The 18,378-nt window shown below is 45.1% G+C and overlaps 1 long non-coding RNA gene and 1 pseudogene across 2 annotated transcripts; both read left to right on the top strand.

Annotated features, from left to right (window-relative positions):
• The first annotated feature begins 6,287 nt into the window (after positions 1 to 6,287).
• On the top strand, positions 6,288 to 10,084 carry LOC101288734 (dehydrodolichyl diphosphate synthase complex subunit NUS1-like; annotated as a pseudogene).
• A 78-nt stretch (positions 10,085 to 10,162) lies between these two features.
• Positions 10,163 to 17,484, top strand: LOC117202367 (uncharacterized). 2 transcript variants are annotated; one of them, XR_004484692.2, is made up of 3 exons: positions 10,163 to 13,494; positions 15,529 to 15,659; positions 16,816 to 17,484. It is a non-coding gene; the product is annotated as an uncharacterized LOC117202367 (long non-coding RNA). The 2 variants fall into 2 exon arrangements; XR_004484690.2 differs by having other exon boundaries at positions 17,190 to 17,484.
• The last annotated feature ends 894 nt before the right edge of the window (positions 17,485 to 18,378 follow it).

Genomic DNA, 18,378 nt, shown 5'->3' on the forward strand with positions numbered 1-18,378 from the left:
TGTATGGTCTTCCCACATTATAGGACTGATTTGGACCAGAGTTGTGACTGAAAAAAAAAAAAAAATCCCGTTCAGTTCATTTCCATTTTCTTATCATTCCAGGGACTAAAGTAAGTAATACACTTAATTGCTAGAGTTTGAAAGCAATTCCCTATATGCTGAAGTTTTATTCCTAGGAGAAGCCCTAATCGTTGGTCCTGATGGAATACCTGCAAGGAGAGTGAATCAGCTCATGCCATCATTTTCAATTTTTCATCGTTATCTCTGGTGATTAGATATTACATAATTAACCAAGGTCATACAAGAGGATTCAGTGGAGCACTTTAGGATTAAATTTAGGAATTAGACATTAGGAACTCATTGGGGTTCCCATAAGTGTTTTTAAGTATTGCAGTATTGGGATGCTTAATTAGGCTACCAGCCTAGTTCCTGCTGTTACCCAGCACCAGGCCTTTTAGGATTACTTAGAAAAAATGCTCAGTTCTCAGAAAATCTCAGAAGTCAAGCTCAGGCTGAGGAAAATATTTGCTGAGTAATACAATTCAGTCCCCTCCCCTGTAAAGTCGGGAGTGCCATATGTGTGTTTCTAATTAGCCCCACCAGATTTCTTGCAGGCGTGATTATGTGTCATGAAACTAACCATTCTGCCTCTGAGGAGTTATGCATTCTTGGGGAGATTTCTCTACACCATCTGATGTGATAGTCTGCCTATACAGGTTCCTGTGGCCCAGTTCTAGGTCACGTTGAAAGACCGTGCCACCTGGTCTTAACCTACTTTTTTTTCCCATGACACCTCAGTAAACAACAACAGCGGTGACATCCACAAAATATATCTGCCCTCGCAGTAACACCAGTCTATCTTGCGTCTTGCACAGGGCACCTTCTAATACGAAGGATCTTACATACCACTGCAAATTTATTTTTTTTTTCCTTTTTTTTGCGGTACGCGGGCCTCTCCCTGCTGTGGCCTCTCCCGTTGCGGAGCACAGGCTCCGGACGCGCAGGCTCAGCGGCCATGGCTCACGGGCCCAGCCGCGGATCTTCCGGACCGGGGCACGAACCCGTGTCCCCTGCATCGGCAGGCGGACTCTCAACCACTGCGCCACCAGGGAAGCCCTGCAAACATTAATGATACTTCATAGATCCTAGGCTGTAAGCCTCACTAGACACATTTTATGATTAGACATCCCCCAAATGAAGAGATGGAACCCCTTCTTCAGCCCACTCAGAACGAGGACAAATCTGGGTCATGAGCACAGCTCCACTCGCCTACTTAAAACTGTCCCTAGGGCTCGAGGAGAACTAATTTCCACTCCATGTTCCCCCAATACTCAGAAAATAGATTTTTTTTTTTTAATGTGTGGGTGCTTTTCTCTTAAATGCCTACCTTTGTTTCGCTGCCGATTTGGCTTTTGTTCTTTCAATTCCAGCTAGATGTGGAGATTTTCTGAGCGTGAACTCACCTTTGGCAATTTGTCCAAAAAAAAAAAAAAAAACTGAAAATGCCTTACATTTGCACTAGTATGTATGCATGTCATCATCAAAAGCAACTCAGGCCCTTTTTGACCTGCTTTCTTTTTTCCTTTTTTTTTTTTTTTTTAAGTCGGGACAATATACTCTATTTTGGTTATTTCTTGGATAAGAGGTTGCACTCTGGAGTCACCTTAACCATTGCTGCCCTCTCGAGGTTACAGATTGCAGCCGCCCCTACTGAAACCTAGGTTAGGCCTGCGGGTGAGAAGCAGATATGCAAGTAAAAGGACCAAGCAGACATTATCATGATAAACTGAGAAGCTTTTGCTTTTATGTGATGGTGTAGTGAAAAGAACACTTAACAGGGCACCGCTGAGTTCTCATTTAGGCCACTGGCGGACTGTGTGATCTCAGGCCCGTCATTTCTTTGTGCCTCAATTCCCTACCAATAGAATGGGAACGACTGGTCAGTGCAGGAGTCAGCCAACATTTCCTGTAAAAGAGCTTGGTGGGTCACTTGTCATTGTGGCAGCTCTGTCGTTGTAGCTCAAAAGCAGCCATAGACAAAATGTACGCAAATGAGGGTGGAGGTGTTCTGAAAAAACTTTATTTTATGGACGCTGAATTTTGAATTTCATATAATATTCACGTCATGAAGCATTATTCTTCATTTAGTTTTTTTTAACCATTTAAAAATGTAGAAACCATTGTTTAGCTCTCAGGCCACAGAAAAAAAACAGGCAGGGACTTCCCTGGCGGCGCAGTGGTTAAGAATCCGCTGGCCAATGCAGGGGACACGGGTTCAAGCCCTGCTCCGGGAAGATCCCACATGCTGTAGAGCAACTAAGCCCGTGCGTCACAACTACTGAACCTGCACTCTAGAGCCCACGAGCCGCAACTACTGACACCGGTGCACCTAGAGCCTGTCCTCCGCAACAAGAGAAGACAGTGCAATGAGAAGCCCGCTCATGACAACGAAGAGTAGCTCCGCTCGCCACAACTAGAGAAAGACCGCGCACAGCAACGAAGAACCCACGCAGCCTAATTAATTAATTAATTAAATTTAAAAAACAAAGCAGGCAGTGAGCCAGATATGGCCCAGGGCTGAAGTTTGCCAACTTCTGGACTAGGTCATCTCAGAGAGCCCTTCCAATACAATCTTTTACAATTTAAAAAGTTGACTTAGCTATAGTTCCTTTTCATTTCCTTTTCTTGAAGGATGGCCTAGTACATGCTTATTTCGTGTGACATGAGGGATGTTAGAAGACATCTTGTCCCCAAAAAGATGTCTGCCAACTTCACACTGGTCAGCCTCAAAGACTAGCAATTCTACTTCTAGAACTGCACTGACCAAGACTGTCCAAGCTACAAGTTGAATTGAGTACTTGAAATATGGCTAGTCCAAACTGAGATGTCCTTAAGTGTAATACGCACACCAGATTCTGAAGACTTAGAATTTAAACTGTCTCATTAATATTTTATATTGATTGTTTTAAAAATATTTTTGATATATTGAATTAAATTAAAGATATTAATTTACTCTGTCCCTTTTTATTTATAAAAAGGAGCTACTAGAAAATGTAACATACGTGGCTGACATGTTTCTACTGAACAGCACTGCTCCAGGACGTTACCTGTTTCATTGATTTCAGATTTGTTTCACATTCAAATGCTGTATTCTTGCATTTGCAGTAATACATTCAACTATCATCATTGTGTGGGTCTGGAAATGGAAGGTGGGGAGTCAAGATACAACTGAAAACATAGAGTTGGGGTGAGACAGAAGTCAGCTTCTCCCCACACATCCACTTTTTAAAGTCCCTAATATCTTGGAGTTCACATGACCGTCTTTAAGGAACAAGCACTCATCTGGAAGTCAGGATAAATGGGTCTCAGCCTAACCTGTAGCTCACTAGGTAAAGGGTAAGGCATTTCACTAAGTTTCCTCATCTACAATATGAGAATAAAATAGATCCTCTGTACCCCCCGGGAACTAAGAACATGTATGAGAGTTTGTGAGCTCTACGATATCCCAACAGTTTCCAGAAAGCAAGTAGCGATGACAGGTAGCTGCTGCCTCTAGCCTCCCTCTGACTAGCAGGCTGTACTCTTCCTTCAACTGCAGTGCTGCTGCTGCTGCGGCTGCCCTAAAATCTCCACAACCTGATTGGCAGTTACAGACCAAGGACCCACCCTTCCTTGAGTGACAGCTAATCCAAGCCTGCCAACTTTAGTTGTCCCAAGTCACATTCGCTGACTTATTAAACCATACCTCTCAGTTCCAAGGAGCGCCTCAAGGGGTTAAACCCTCACGCCTCACCCAGCTGAAAACTTGCCACCATTCCTTGCAGTGGTAATTCAAATACGCAATGCTTATTCCCGCCTCAGGACGTTCTCTTTGCTGTCTCTTCATCTAGATTTGCACACACAAGTCTCCTTGACATCAATCGCTAGATCTCAGCTAGCACTTCCTTAGGTCCTTTGTGACCATCAAGAACACTCCCACACCGTTGCCCTATATCTTTCCCTTATGTTATTGTTCTTTGTGCTTATTTCTATCTGCGATCTCTTGTTTACTCTCCCGCTGAAATGTAAGCTGCCTAGAAGAAAGTCTGGCAATAAGCAGTCAGTGAAGTGAATCTCTCCAGCCTTCTCCTTCTCGACTTAGCCACCTCCCAGAGTATCCTTGCCCCAGCCAGACCAATCTCAGTGCTATCCCAATGAGTGTTTGTGCCTTACGTGGGTCCAGGGCTTCTTCTGGGTGCCCAGTGACTACTTCTATCACCATACAATGCGTTTTTTAATTTATTTTTAATTTTTTGGCCACATTGCGCATCTCGCGGGATCCTAGTTCCCCGACCAGGGACCTAAACAGGGCCCTCAGCAATGAGAGCTTGGAGTCCCAACCACTGGACTGCCAGGGAATTCCCATATTTTGTTTTTTTAAATTATCAGTTTGTCGAATGCTATATCAGAACAGTTAGGAAAAACAGAAAATAGTCTAGGTAGTTCAAATAGAAGTGGATTTTACGTAGGCAACTGATAGCAAAAGGGTTGAGAGGGCTGGAGGAGCAAATGGAGGAAGGAGCCCAGAAGCCCACTCCTGTCTTGATGCTGTTGGACCATCCTTGGGTCAGGTTTCCACATACTCCAGCGGATCACTGCCGTGGATCAAAGAACAGCCTACCCCGTTGTCCACAGAACCAACCAGTTTGAAGAGGAAGTCACTCACCTGACACCAAGATGATATTTCAGAATTTCTTCAGGACTAAAATACTGAGTTATGTTTGTATCTGCCCCACAGATGCACTCAGTAAATGGTTGTTGAATTGAATTCCAACCTTGGATAATATCATCCATTGCCACTTGCTACAAATGTATTTTTCTCTTCCCTTTCCCCTTCCCAATCCAACAAACCCCTCCAGCTTCACCTCAAGATTCACCTGCAAGAATGCACCCCTGGCTTCCCTGGTGGCACAGTGGTTGAGAATCCACTTGCCAATGCAGGGAACATGGGTTCGATCCCTGGTCCCGGAAGATCCCACATTCCACGGAGCAACTAAGCCCGTGTGCCACAACTACTGAGCCTGTGCTCTAGAGCCAGTGAGCCACAACTATTGAGCCTGTGAGCCACAACTACTGAGCCCGCATGACACAAGTACTGAAGCCCACGCGCCTAGCGCCCGTGCTCTGCAACAAGAGAAGCCACCACAGTGAGAAGCCTGCTCACCACAACGAAAACCAAACGCAGCCAAAAATAAATAAATAAAATAAATAAATTTTTTAAAAAAAGGAATGCACCCCTCTCCAGCTCTCACTGGTCTCTGAGATCGTATAGCATTTTCTTCATTGTCACTCATTTTGGCCTTTTTTCTACAACACCTTCATGTTCTTCGCGTCTTATCTCCCTAATTAGATTCTATGCTTCTAGAGGCAGTAACTCTTCCATGTAGACCTTTACAGTTGGAAGAGATCTTAGTGTTTATCTGGTCCAACCTCTCACCTAATGTCTGAATCCCCGACATCTCTGGCAACTTCTGATTCGGTTTCTTGAAGACCTCCAGTTCCCGGGCTTTTCTTACCTAAAGAAGTTTGGCTCAGTGTAAGAATATAAGAAGATGTTAAATACAAAGTTGCAGCTGAATTCATGCTACTTCTGCCTTACGACTGAGTCAGTCCTTGAATGGGTGTGGGATGCAAAAGAGGGAGAACACTGAGGAATGAACAACTTTTTAGCTAAAAGTGTTGGAGAATGTTTCTAGCAAGCGTTCGTCCAGGCTGTAATTCACATGTTGTGATTCAGCTCTTGCCCAATGGTATTAGGGTAAGTGAATTACAAAACTTACTCTCAAAAATCTCTTTTCTTCTTACTTAGGAAAGACTATGGAGAGTAATCTTTTGGGATGACGGTCATCCAGAAGGTTAGACGGACATCTTACCCATAGGGCTAACATTTGGTAGGAGCTTTAAAGTTTACAAAGCCCCTTCCAATACTTCGGCTCATTAGAACTGTGTGATGGAGGCAGCATTATCCTAACTTTATAAAGGAGGAAACTGGGACTCAAATTAAGCCCCTAGGCTGGCAGAGCCAGTGTGCAAACTCAGGTCTGCGTGGTTCAAACAGTCTGGTGTTGGAGGGAGCTAGCGGCGGAGGCGAGGTGAAGTGCTCGCAGCAGAAAGGGGTTCGGAAAAAAAAAGTGTATAAAAAGGGGTTCGGGGGCGGGGGGCGGGGAACGCGGGGCGATAGCCGGATAAGAAGCGGTCTGGTCGCGGGTGGGGGAGGGGGAGGAGAGGACGCCCGGGCGCCACGAGACTATGACGGGGCTACAGGCTCAGCTCGGCCTGCACCGCACTTTCACCTCCCGGCTCCGCTTGCGGTTCGGCACCTGGAACTGGACCTGGCGGAGCTACTGCTGCGCCGCCTCCGCCGCGGTCCTAGCGCCGCTCGGCTTCGCGCTCCGCCAGCCCCCGGCTGTCGGCGGGAACAGCCTTGACCACAGGCATCCGCGCGGGGAGCCCGCCCCGCTCGCCGCCCACCCGTGGCTGCAATGGCGCGAGGACGCCAGCTCCTTGAAGAAGCTGCCTGTGCACGTAGACCTAGGGATCTCCGAAGAGCCGGAGCCCGGCTTCTCCGACATCGCAAGCCTCGTGGTGTGATGTATGGCAGTGGGCACCTCTTACATTAGCGTCTACGACCACAAAGGAATTTTCAAAAGAAATAACTCCAGATTGACGGATGAAATTTTAAAACAACAGCAGGAACTTCTGGACATAGATGGTTCCAAATACTCACCAGAATTTGCAAATCGTAATGACGAAGATTGCCATTCGGCAGTCAAGGTGCTGTCCCCAGAAGATGCAAAAGCAGATATGGTGAGAGCTGCTCAAGACTTTTGCCAGTCAGTAGCCCAGCAGCAAAAGAAATCCACAGATTTGGATGTAGATATATCAGACCGTTTATTTAGTTCGAATGGTGCCCGTGGTCCTGATTTAGTACTGAAGTTTAGTCCTGAGGACAGCGCACTAGGCTTTCTGCCCTGGCACATCAGCCTGACAGAGATTGTCTCTTTGCCTTCCCACCTAAACATCAGTTATGAGGACTTTTTCTCTGCCCTTCGTCAATATGCAGCCTGTGAACAGCATCTGGGAAAGTAGTGATCCTTGGTTGTGATAGGGACAGAATAAAGGGACAAATTTAGGTAATTAAATAGTCAATCCCACTAGGGGATTGTAAGTAAAGAAAAAAGTATGGGAGACCCCCCTAAGTTAATGATCACTCAAGAAAGCAGGTTTGCTTATGCACGAAACCAAGCAGGCTTGCTTAGCAACAAAACTATGCAACAGAAGCACGAGACATGCCCCCAAACAATAAAATAATGGTGGCATGAGACCCACATCCTGCCCAGTGAGCTCAGTAAGTTAGTGACCCCTAGGACATGCTCTCTGCACACATTAAAAACAATAATTTATGGAAAGGTGACATTTCAAAGTGAAAGACCCTCATTATACTAAGACCTAAAATAATTTTTCCATAGTGCCATGACAACCCTAGCTTGACCATGTAGGGACAAGAAAACTCCCTTGCCCAATTTGGAGGAGGAGCTAATGATGGAAGCATGACATCTACCCAAGAATGAGGCAGAAGGTGGTCTTTTCCTCCTCCCCACTTTTCCTTTGATTATAAAAGTGTAGCCCACTAAGTTCTCCCGGGCAGCATCCTCTCGCTTGCCCACTTGTAAGCCTCATAGCATCCTATTCTAATAAATCACTTCTTATCTATCACTTTGCCTCTCACTGAATTCTTTCTGTGCTGAGACATAAAGGACCAGAGCTCTTCGGAGCCCCCCAAAAGGACACCTAACAGTTTCAGCTGTGTAATTTGATTTCAGGCGTTTGGAGAAAAGGACTCAAGTGACTCATGTTGACAAAGCACCTCTGAAATCCTGTACACACCTAGTTCATAATCCTCATAATTTATCAACAGACACAAAAAAAGTGTCTCACTTGAGACTAAGAGCACGTGTGAGTGAGTATGTGTGGGTGTGTGCATGCATGCATGTATGGAAATAAACTTATAAATGGGGGAAATATTGGAGAAGAAAATATATGGACTTGCACTTCTGAGCAAAGAGCAGCAATGTTTTAGGAGCTGAAATTTCAGATTTAAAGGCTTCAACCCCAACTACTTCCCTGTTTTTGTGGGGAGAGAAGGAGGTGATTAAAGCTGTTTTGTTGTCGTTTTGGGGGGAAGGGGAATAACTTTTGTTCAGTCTTTCCTAGTGATCCAACTTTAATTTTTAAGAATAATATATCAGGGATTTCCATGGTGGCGCAGTGGTTAAGAATCCGCCTGCCAATGCAGGCGACACGGGTTCGAGCCCTGGTCCAGGAAGATCCCACATGCCGCGGAGCAACTAAGCACGTGAGCCACAACTACTGAAGCCCGTGTGCCTAGAGCCCGTGCTCCGCAGCAAGAGAAGCCACCACAATGAGAAGCCCGCACACCGCAACGAAGAGTAGCCCCCACTCGCCACAACTAGAGAAAGCCCGCACGCAACGAAGACCCAGCGCAGCCAAAAGTAAATAAATAAAATTTTAAAAAAGAATAATATATCGACTTATTAAATGGAAGCATTCTGAGTTTGAGGGATCGCCAGAGGAATGGAGTTCTGTGTTGCTCACATGTTAAAAGTTTGCTCACCTTTGGAGCAGAGGGAATACCTCTTTTCAGACATCCGTCCATTTTCATCTCTTCATCGCTGTCAAACAATATGACTTGAAAGTGTTGCTCTGTTGTCTGTGTTCTGAAGATCATTTGAAAAAGAACTCTTACAACATCGAAATGCAGAATTTTAAAAAATTTAAAAATTGCATGAAGCAGTCAAAAAAAGGTGAAAAGCTTGTAATCTTAAAAGTAAAGGTGGAAAGTTTCCTGAATAAGGAAAGAAAGTTTTGATTTCCTTTTCTGTTTGGTGGGCCTTGTGCTCTGTAGTACCCAAAGGTGGTTTACAAAATATTTCCATTAACTATGCTCATTTAAAATAAGTATTTGAGGGAGGTTACCAAGGCAGTTCTTTTCCTCAAAAGTCACCTGTTCCTCTTTGGAATAGGACATTTAGGGCCATGTGAATACCCACGATTTTTTCTCAGTAAATCCTGATGGTGACTTTGCATAAAAAGATCTTTAAGTAAGACTGAGGTCTGTGTAGGTAATAAAATATTACCAAAGTCTACAAAAGTAATTTAATTTTGCATGTTCACTGATTCTGTTTTTTTTTTTTTTGCGGTACGTGGGCCTCTCACTGTTGTGGCCTCTCACGTTGCGGAGCACAGGCTCCGGACGGACGCGCAGGCTCAGCGGCCATGGCTCACGGGCCCAGCCGCTCCGCGGCATGTGGGATCTTCGCGGACCGGGGCACGAACCCGTGTCCGCTGCATCGGCAGGCGGACTCTCAACCACTGCGCCACCAGGGAAGCCCGATTCTGTTGTTTTTTAAATGAATAAATGATTTTTTGATAGGTGTTTAATATTTCTTCCCTCATTACGGCTTGCAGGATCTTAGTTCCCTGACCAGGGATCGAACCCAGGCCCACTGCAGTGAAAGTGCCAAGTCCTAACCACTGGATCACCAGGGAACTCCCCCTGAAAGTGTACATTTAGAATGGAGTAGTTTAGGGAATTCTCTGACGGTTAGGAACTAAGATCCCGAAAGCTGGGCGACGCAGCCAAAAAAAAAAAAAAAAAAAAATAGAATGGATTAGTTTAAATATTAGGTATGAAAAATAACCTAGACCCCGCTCACAGCAACTAGAGAAAGCCCGCGCACAGCAACAAAGACCCAATGCAGCCAAAAAAAAAAAAAAACACTAATCAAAAGATATCTTAAAACAGACGTTCTCAACTCTGGCTACACATGAGAATCACCTGAGGGGCTTTTAAGAAATCCTCAGAGGCTTCCCTGGTGGCGCAGTGGTTGAGAGTCCACCTGCCGATGCAGGGGACACGGGTTCGTGCCCTGGTCCGGGAAGATCCCACGTGCCGCGGAGCGGCCGGGCCCATGAGCCATGGCCGCTGAGCCTGCGCATCTGGAGCCTGTGCTCCACAACGGGAGAGGCCACAACAGTGAGAGGCCCGCATACCACAAAAAAAAAAAAAAAAGAAAGAAAGAAAAAAGAAAGAAAGAAAAAAGAAATCCTCGGGCCACATCCCCTCTGGGAGTGGGCCCCGGGCACAGCCTCATCCCTAACATTTGCAGGACCTGGAACTAGAGTACCACTGGAGATTCATATACCTGAGTCTAAATACTTAAAATTCAAGCAAACAAACTGTTAATTCAAGTATTTTTCTATTCTCCCATCTTGACAAATACAACTTTATAATAGCTTGAAAGTCCAGGTTCAAATGTACAGTTCTTTGACTCTTTGGAGTTCCAAACTAGAGGTGGCAGTTGGAGGAGAGTCGGCTCTTGGCCTGCAGCCTTTCCCCCTTTCTCCTCTTCCCGCCTCTACTGCTCTTCCGCACCTGGAGCCTCAGGCACACAGGTGTGGGCACCCCAGCCTCCGCGTCTAGGAGCTAGTCACGCTTCCTACAAAGAGAGCCCTGGACTTCCCTGGTGGGCGCAGTGTTTAAGAACCAGCCTGCCAACGCGCCACAACTACGGAAGCCCGCGTGCCTAGAGCCCGTGCTCCACAACAAGAGAAGCCACCGCAATGAGAAGCCCGCACACAGCAACGAAGAGTAGCCCCTGCTCGCCGCAACTAGAGAAGCCTGTGCGCAGCAACGAAGACCCAACGCACCCAAAAAATAAATTTTAAAAATTTTAAAAAGGAAAGAAAAGGAAGAACCCTCTGGAGAAATCACCTGTGACATTCTTTTTTTTTTTTTTTTAATAATCATTTATATTTCTTTGGCACTTTATTTATTTAGCGGTACGCGGGCCTCTCACTGTTGTGGCCTCTCCCGTTGCAGAGCACAGGCTCCGGACGCGCAGGCTCAGCGGCCATGGCTCACGGGCCTAGCAGCTCCGCGGCATGTGGGATCTTCCCGGACTGGGGCACGAACCCGTGTCCCCTGCATCGGCAGGCGGACTCGGCGAACTCTCAACCACTGCGCCACCAGGGAAGCCCCGTGACATTCTTTAAAAAAAGAAAAAAAAGAGCCCTTGGCCGCTCCTCTGGCTTAGGGGCCCACACACCAGCAAGACAGTCAATATTCAGAAGAATGGACTCAGGAAGAGTCCCGGGAAGGCCTGGGAAGTTGACTCAGAGTATAGGGGCCGGAAATTTCAGAGTCCCCCTGGAATAAGGTGGAGAGGTTGGGCCACGGGCTTTGGGTGGGCTCATCCCTTGGGCTCTGGGGACTTGCCACTAAGCAGGGTCTTCTAAAGCAGAGCCCAGGGCAGGGGTTCCTCCTACATTGGTCTTAGGGCAGAACTATCTGAGCACCTGTCCTCTTTTTTTTTTTCTTTTTTTTTGCGGTACGCGGGCCTCTCACCGCCGCGGCCTCTCCCATTGCAGAGCACAGGCTCCGGACGCGCAGGCTCAGCGGCCATGGCTCACGGGCCCAGCCTCTCCGCGGCACGTGGGATCCTCCCGGACCGGGGCACGAACCCGCGTCCCCTGCATCGGCAGGCGAACTCCCAACCACTACACCACCAGGGAAGCCCCCCGTCCTTTTTTTATTGTTAACTTTTGATGGATGTTCATACATACAGATAGGAAAGTACACAAGTTGTAGGTATACAGCTTGATGAATTTTTACAAATACATTGATCAAGGATGTATGCATTTATCATAAAAATTATGTTGTATTTTATATTTAAAAAACTTTCCTTAGGTAAGAAGTGGATTTATTTAGAGAGATACACATTCCATAGACAGAATTCAGTCCATCTCAAAAGGTGAGAACAGCCTTGGGAAAAACACACTCCACAGACAGAGTTTGGGCCATCTCAGAAGGTGAGAGGTCAAAAATTATTTTTTAAAAGGGAGTAACAATAAAAAGAGAAGAATATTGAACACAAAATTTATTTATTTAATTATTGGCCACGCTGCAGCTTGTGGGAATTAGTTTCCTGATCAGGGATCAGACCCAGGGCCCCAGCAGCGGAAACGCACAGTCCTAACCACTGGACTGCCAGAGAATTCCCTGAATACAAAATTTAGAATAGTGGTTTCCTCTGGTGGGGACTCAGGGGATGGGACAGAGAAGGACACATTATCAGTAATGTTCTAATTCCTAAATTGAGCAGCAAGTTCACAGTTTATTATGCTTCTTGATATATGTTTTCTTTTGTACATCCTAAAATCAACTCAAAGTCCTGCAGTCTGGGGGCATTCTGCTTAAAGACAAATTAACGCTGCATAATTCAAAGGCTCCTGGGAGCATTCCTGTAATTGATCATCTTGACTCATCTGAAAACAAAACAAGTCTCTATGAAGAAAGGAAAAAGGAAAGCATATGAAACATTGTAAGACAATTCAAGGTAAGGTTATTTTTTATCTTTTTTTTTTTACTGATAATAAATATGCATGACATAATACATAAAATTTAAGCACTATATAAACCCAGAGCAAGAGAAGTAAACTCTCCCTAAAATGCTCTCTTCTGCAGAGTCAAGACCATCAACAACATGGTGTGTATTCCTCAACCTTTTCTATAAGTACTAACATTATTGATTTTTGCAAAAATGGGACCATTTTAGAGAAACGCTTCTGAACCTTGCTTTTTCACTTAGCAATAGTCTCTTGAACAGCCTTTTCCCTCATAATGTCCTTCAGAGAGAAGGGCAGATGGATTTCCCCACAAATCCCCACCACACTCATCTCCCTAAATCCAGCTCAAATATCACCTCCCTGAATTCATAGGGGGCCAGGGGCCAGGGACACCATTGATCTACTAATCTGCCCCGGGAAATATCATGCCCTAGGGAATTTAGTCTCCCTTATCACTAAATCCAACTGTGTGTGTGTGTGGGGGGGGGTAGCCTCATTTATGTGAACATAAATGAGTTCTTATAAATGAGGATATCATATATCCATTCATTTAACCAAAATTTACGGAGTGCCTACCATGTGCCAGTCAGGGGTGAAGTGGACAGAGATCTCTCTCTTGTGGCACTCTTATTCTAAAGGGGGCATTCAGCAAATCAGGAAACAAATGAGACTTTTTTTTTTTTTTTTTTGGCCATCCCGGGGACTTGCGGGATCTTAGTTCCCCGACCAGGGATCGAACCTGAGTCCCCTGCATTGAGAGCGCAGAGTCTTAACCGCTGGACCACCAGGAAAGTCCCCATGTTTTTGTTTGTTTGTTTGTTTTGCCAATAAGACTATATCTGATGGAGGTAAGCGTGGAGATGAAAACCAGGTGTGTGATGTGACAGAGAACGGCCATTCAGGGGGAGGCACCAAACATTCTCTACTGTGGCTGATATTCCCAGGCAGGAGTGAAAGAAGATATCCATCAGACAACTATGAACTTCTGTCCCATTACCTGGCCGCGCAGCCTGTGGCCTCTTGTGCGTGAGTATTTTTATAATTCCCATAATCTTGTGACTAGCATAATTGCATTGTGATATATGTGTGTTTTAAAAGAGTTTGCTGGAAGGGTGAGCTGTGACAGGGCGAGAGAGAGGCATGGACATATATACACTAACAAATGTAAGGTAGATAGCTAGTGGGAAGCAGCTGCATGGCACAGGGATATCAGCTCGGTGCTGTGTGATCGCCTGGAGGAGTGGAATAGGGAGGGTGAGAGGGAGGGAGATGCAAGAGGGGAGAGATATGGGAACATATGTATATGTATAACTGATTCACTTTGTTATAAAGCAGAAACTAACACACCATTGTAAAGCAATTATACCCCAATAAAGATGTTAAAAAATAAAAATAAAAAAAATAAAAGAGTTTGCTTAGGACTTCCCTGGTGGCACAGTGGTTAAGAATCCACCTGCCAATGCAGGAGACACGGTTTGATCCCTGGTCCAGGAGGATCCCACATGCCGTGGAGCAATTAAGCCCATGCGCCACAACTACTGAAGCCCGAGCACTCTAGGGCCTGCATGCCGCACCTACTGAGCCTGTGCTCTAGAGCCCGCGAGCCACAACTACTGAGCCCGTGTGCCACAACTACTGAAGCCCGCGCACCTAGAGCCCGTGCTCCGCAACAAGAGAAGCCACCACAATGAGAAGCCCACGCACCACAACGAAGGGTAGCCCCTGCTCACCACAACTAGAGAATGCCTGCATGCAGCAATGAAGACCCAAGGCAGCCAAAAATAAAATAAAACTTTTTTTTAAAGTTTGTTTAATGTAAACATTTAGAACGTACTATAATTTTTGTAAACCTATTTCAGCATCCCTTCATTGGGTAATGAACTGGGAGCCACCCAGAATGGAAGCATTTAGGGCCCTCTTGGTCTCTACAGAACCCTAAATTGCAGGTACTTATCTCTTTTGAACTTGTAATTATACATTGTCAGGTCTTTGAAGGCAAGAAGTATTCCTAACATTCTATCCACGGCTGAGTTAATATTTGTCTGGGAGATCATTATCAAAGAGAGGTTGGGAATTTGCTGGTGGTCCAGTGGTTAGGATTCCATGCTTGCACTACAGGGGGCCTGGGTCAGTGATAAATGGAATATTTAAAGGAAGGATTCACAGTCGTCAATGATTGCAGCCCTCCAATGTGAGCCGGTAAGCCCTGAGGAAGCCCAGGGCTGAAAAGAATACATGCGGGACTTCCCTGGTGGTGCAGTGTTTAAGAATCTACCTGCCAGTGCAGGGGACACGGTTTGATCTCTGGTCCGGGAAGATCCCATATGCTGTGGAGCAACTAAGCCTGTGCGCCACAACACCTAAGCCTGCGCTCTAGAGTCCATGAGCCACAACTGCTGAGCCCATGCACCACAACTACTGAAGCCCGCGCACCTGAAGCCTGTACTCTGCAACAAGAGAAGCCACAGCAATGAGAAGCCACCTGTGCAACGCAACAAAGAGTAGCCCCCACTCGGCCCAACTAGAGAAACCCTGCAAACAGCAACAAGACCCAACGCAGCCAAAAATAAATAAATAAACAAACAAATAAATTAAATTCAAAGAAAAACCCTTCCCCCAAAAGCCATCGGGGAGCTTGGGTCTTTAAAAAAAAATAAATTAAATTAAAAAAAAAAGAACACCTGCCATCTAGCAGCCATCAGACTGCAGCCCTGTGGAAACTCAGGATGTGAAAACATGGGATACTGGCCAACTAGCTGAGGTGCATATCAAAGGAATGATTTCAGTGAGCCCAGACTCTTGCATGTCCCCATACATAGAAAACTGCTAAATTCCTTAACTTGAGATATCTGGTTTTCTTTATTAACAATAATCTTTTGATATTCAGACTACCTGCTTTTTGTTATAAAACTTCTATATAACCTGGCTCTCCCCGTCACCTCCTTGTAGCAGTTTCTCAGAGCTATCTGAAATGCTGTCTCCTGGGCTACAGTCCTCATTTTGCCTCAAATAAAACAACTTGCAACTCTCACATTGTGCTTTTTTTCTTTTTGTCAACAGTCACGGCGACCACGAAGGGATCCGGAGTGGACTTCTCTCCTTCACCTGAACTCTACGAGGAACTGGAGCCTTGGTACCAGCAGAGGCCCCTGGCACTCGTCTGCCTCCTTGGAGAGTCCAGATGAATTTGGGTAAGTCTCTCCTGGTTCTCGGATCTCCTGTGTTGGTTGATGATCCTGAGTTTTATTTGGTGGTGTATAGAAGGTAACTGCTCCCGATCAGTTGAAAGATACTGTGTGGGGGGAGGGGGGCGGGGCTTGGTTGAAAGATACCAGGCAAAAAGCCACCCAGGTGAAAGATACTGGGGGGGCCTGGCTGAAAGATACCAGGGTTTGCTCAGTTGTAGGAGACTGAGTGGTCCTGGCTGAGTGGTTAGGTAAGAGGTTGATCTGACGCTTTTCCTCAGTTCAGCTGCCTTAATGGAATTTGTCGGGATAAAAGTGAAGATATTACATGAGAGTGTTACTCCAAAGAAAAGGGACAAGACTCCTCCCGGCCAGTTATGGCTTTCTCAGGAGACTGATAAATTTACAGGAGTGATGGAGGCAAAGGCCTCATACCGTGCAGCGGTCCCATAGGGAAACCCACTCATTAATCAAAACACTTACTTGTCCAGGGGTCACAGATAAAAATTGGCCATTCAGCGATCTGAGCACCCACGGTAGTCTTAGACCACTGAAGGGAAAAACTGAGACACATAAGGGGGCTGAAACTACTCTAGGGTTACGCCTAGAGGAGTTAAGCTCACAAGCAGCACGCTGGCCACCACACAATTTCACTAGTAAATTTTATCCCTGACAAATTCAACTTAAAAGGGAACTAGAATCTCTCAAACACAAAAACGAGGGTGTCAGAAAAGCAACCTCCAACTAAGACCCCAGCCGGATTCATGTACAACACTGTATGGAGCTCAGACTTGCAAGTACCTAGTTAATTGCAGAAATTATGCTACAGGAGATCTCAACCTAAAATAGCCAAATTGGGGTTCTTCTGATAGTCCCAAATTGCTATAGTTGCGCACACAGTTAAAAAAAAGCCGGCCGTAAGATAAAACAGACTGAATGAATGCTTCCATTGATTGGTACCTAGAAGCTTCTAAAAGAGAAAATGGTAGAGTAACTTTTTGAAACTATATCAGAACTAAAAAAGGCCGCTAGCACCCTGTCTCTGACTCTGTCTGTCCCTCTGCTCCTCCCACATGTCCTCTTCTATCAGAATTGCCTGACCCAGATGCCATTTTTTTTTCTCTTCCAACTCTTCTGTCTCCTGCTGTTCCCTCTTCCCCAGCAAAGGAGGATAAAAAATCAGAAGTGATTATAGCTCCCTTTAAGGAGAAGCCTATTGCAGGGAGAAGTGAACCATCCTCTCTGCTTACGTACACACCCTGGACCCAAGCAGAACTTAGAGCCTTGGCTAAGGAATTTCCTGATCTAAGTCAGAATCCATTGGGATTTGCTAAGGAATTTGAGTTAACCGTCTGGACCTACATGCCTGGGTTTTCAGATCTATAACAATTAGTATTTACTTAACTGGAAATTAAAGGAAATCTCACCCTAAGAATGAGGAGGCTCTTTTATTGCATACACAGTTCAATTAAGGTTAAAAAGCTGGCTTGGGCTTCCCTGGTGGCTCAGTGGTTAAGAATCCACCTGCCAATGCAGGGGACATGGATTCAAGCCCTGGTCCGGGAAGATCCCACATGCCGCAGAGCAACTAAGCCCGTGCACCACAACTACTGAGCCTGCGCTCTAGAGCCCGCGAGCCACAACTACTGAGCCCACGTGCCACAACTATTGAAGTCCGTGCGCCTAGAGCCCGTGCTCTGCAACAAGAGAAGCCACCGAAATGAGAAGCCCACACACCACAACGAAGAGTAGCCCCCGCTCGCCACAACCAGAGAAAGCCGGCGTGCAGCAATGAAGACCCAATGCAGCCAAAAATAAATAAATAAATTTATTAAAAAAGAAGCTTGCTTGATAAAAATATTTTTTCAGAATTCTGACTTTAAACAAAAGCCTTCTGGGGGAAACTTGCATTTCTCTTTCTGTGTCTTTGAGATGTAAATGTCCTACCTGATCTTCCTAAGACGTTCCATGTATGTCTATGTGTGTATGTACGTGTTTTGAAAACTTGACCTCTGCCATACTATTTTTGAGAGTAAACTCTCCAGATCTTACTTAGGTTACATCCTCCCCTGCTCTCTTATGGGGAAGCCTTTGCATCTTAATGGTTTGAATCACTACAAGTATATATACTTTATGAATGGCCAAATGATGGATCCTTTTAAAGTTGGAGAAACTAACAAATTGGTCAATCTAGCACTCTCATTATAAACAGTTGTTTTATTGGTACCTATAAAAACAAACAAAAAAATCAAATTAAAGGTGGAAGAAAGAAATATATCAGATTATTAACCTAAGAACTTCTTTAACTTAAAACAAGTAAGAAAAACTGGTTTGGGAAGCTTCATTTGTGGTCTATACTTTCCCTCAGTGGGTCTCACAGATGCTAATAAAAGCATTAGAATAATTAATATTAACATGAAAAATCCTGTAAGGAAAGTCTAGATACTATTTCCAATAAGGTAGAAATTTTAAAGGAATTATGTCAAATGAATAAAGAAGTCTTTAGATGGTTATTTAAAATTGGATAAATAAAATGGACATTTATGTGATTAAAACACAAAGTTTTGATATTACTACACTACCTAAGGTTAAATGGGCCAAAAGGGACCCCCTACTGGTCCCCAGAATTAAAAGCCAAACAAATCTGTTCTATTTACCCCAATTTTAAAAGATATTTAAGGGGCTAGAAGAATTTGTTATGAAACTTCTATACAACCTGGCTCCC

This window comes from Orcinus orca, chromosome 1 (genome assembly GCF_937001465.1).
Source record: "Orcinus orca chromosome 1, mOrcOrc1.1, whole genome shotgun sequence".
NCBI lineage: Eukaryota > Metazoa > Chordata > Mammalia > Artiodactyla > Delphinidae > Orcinus > Orcinus orca.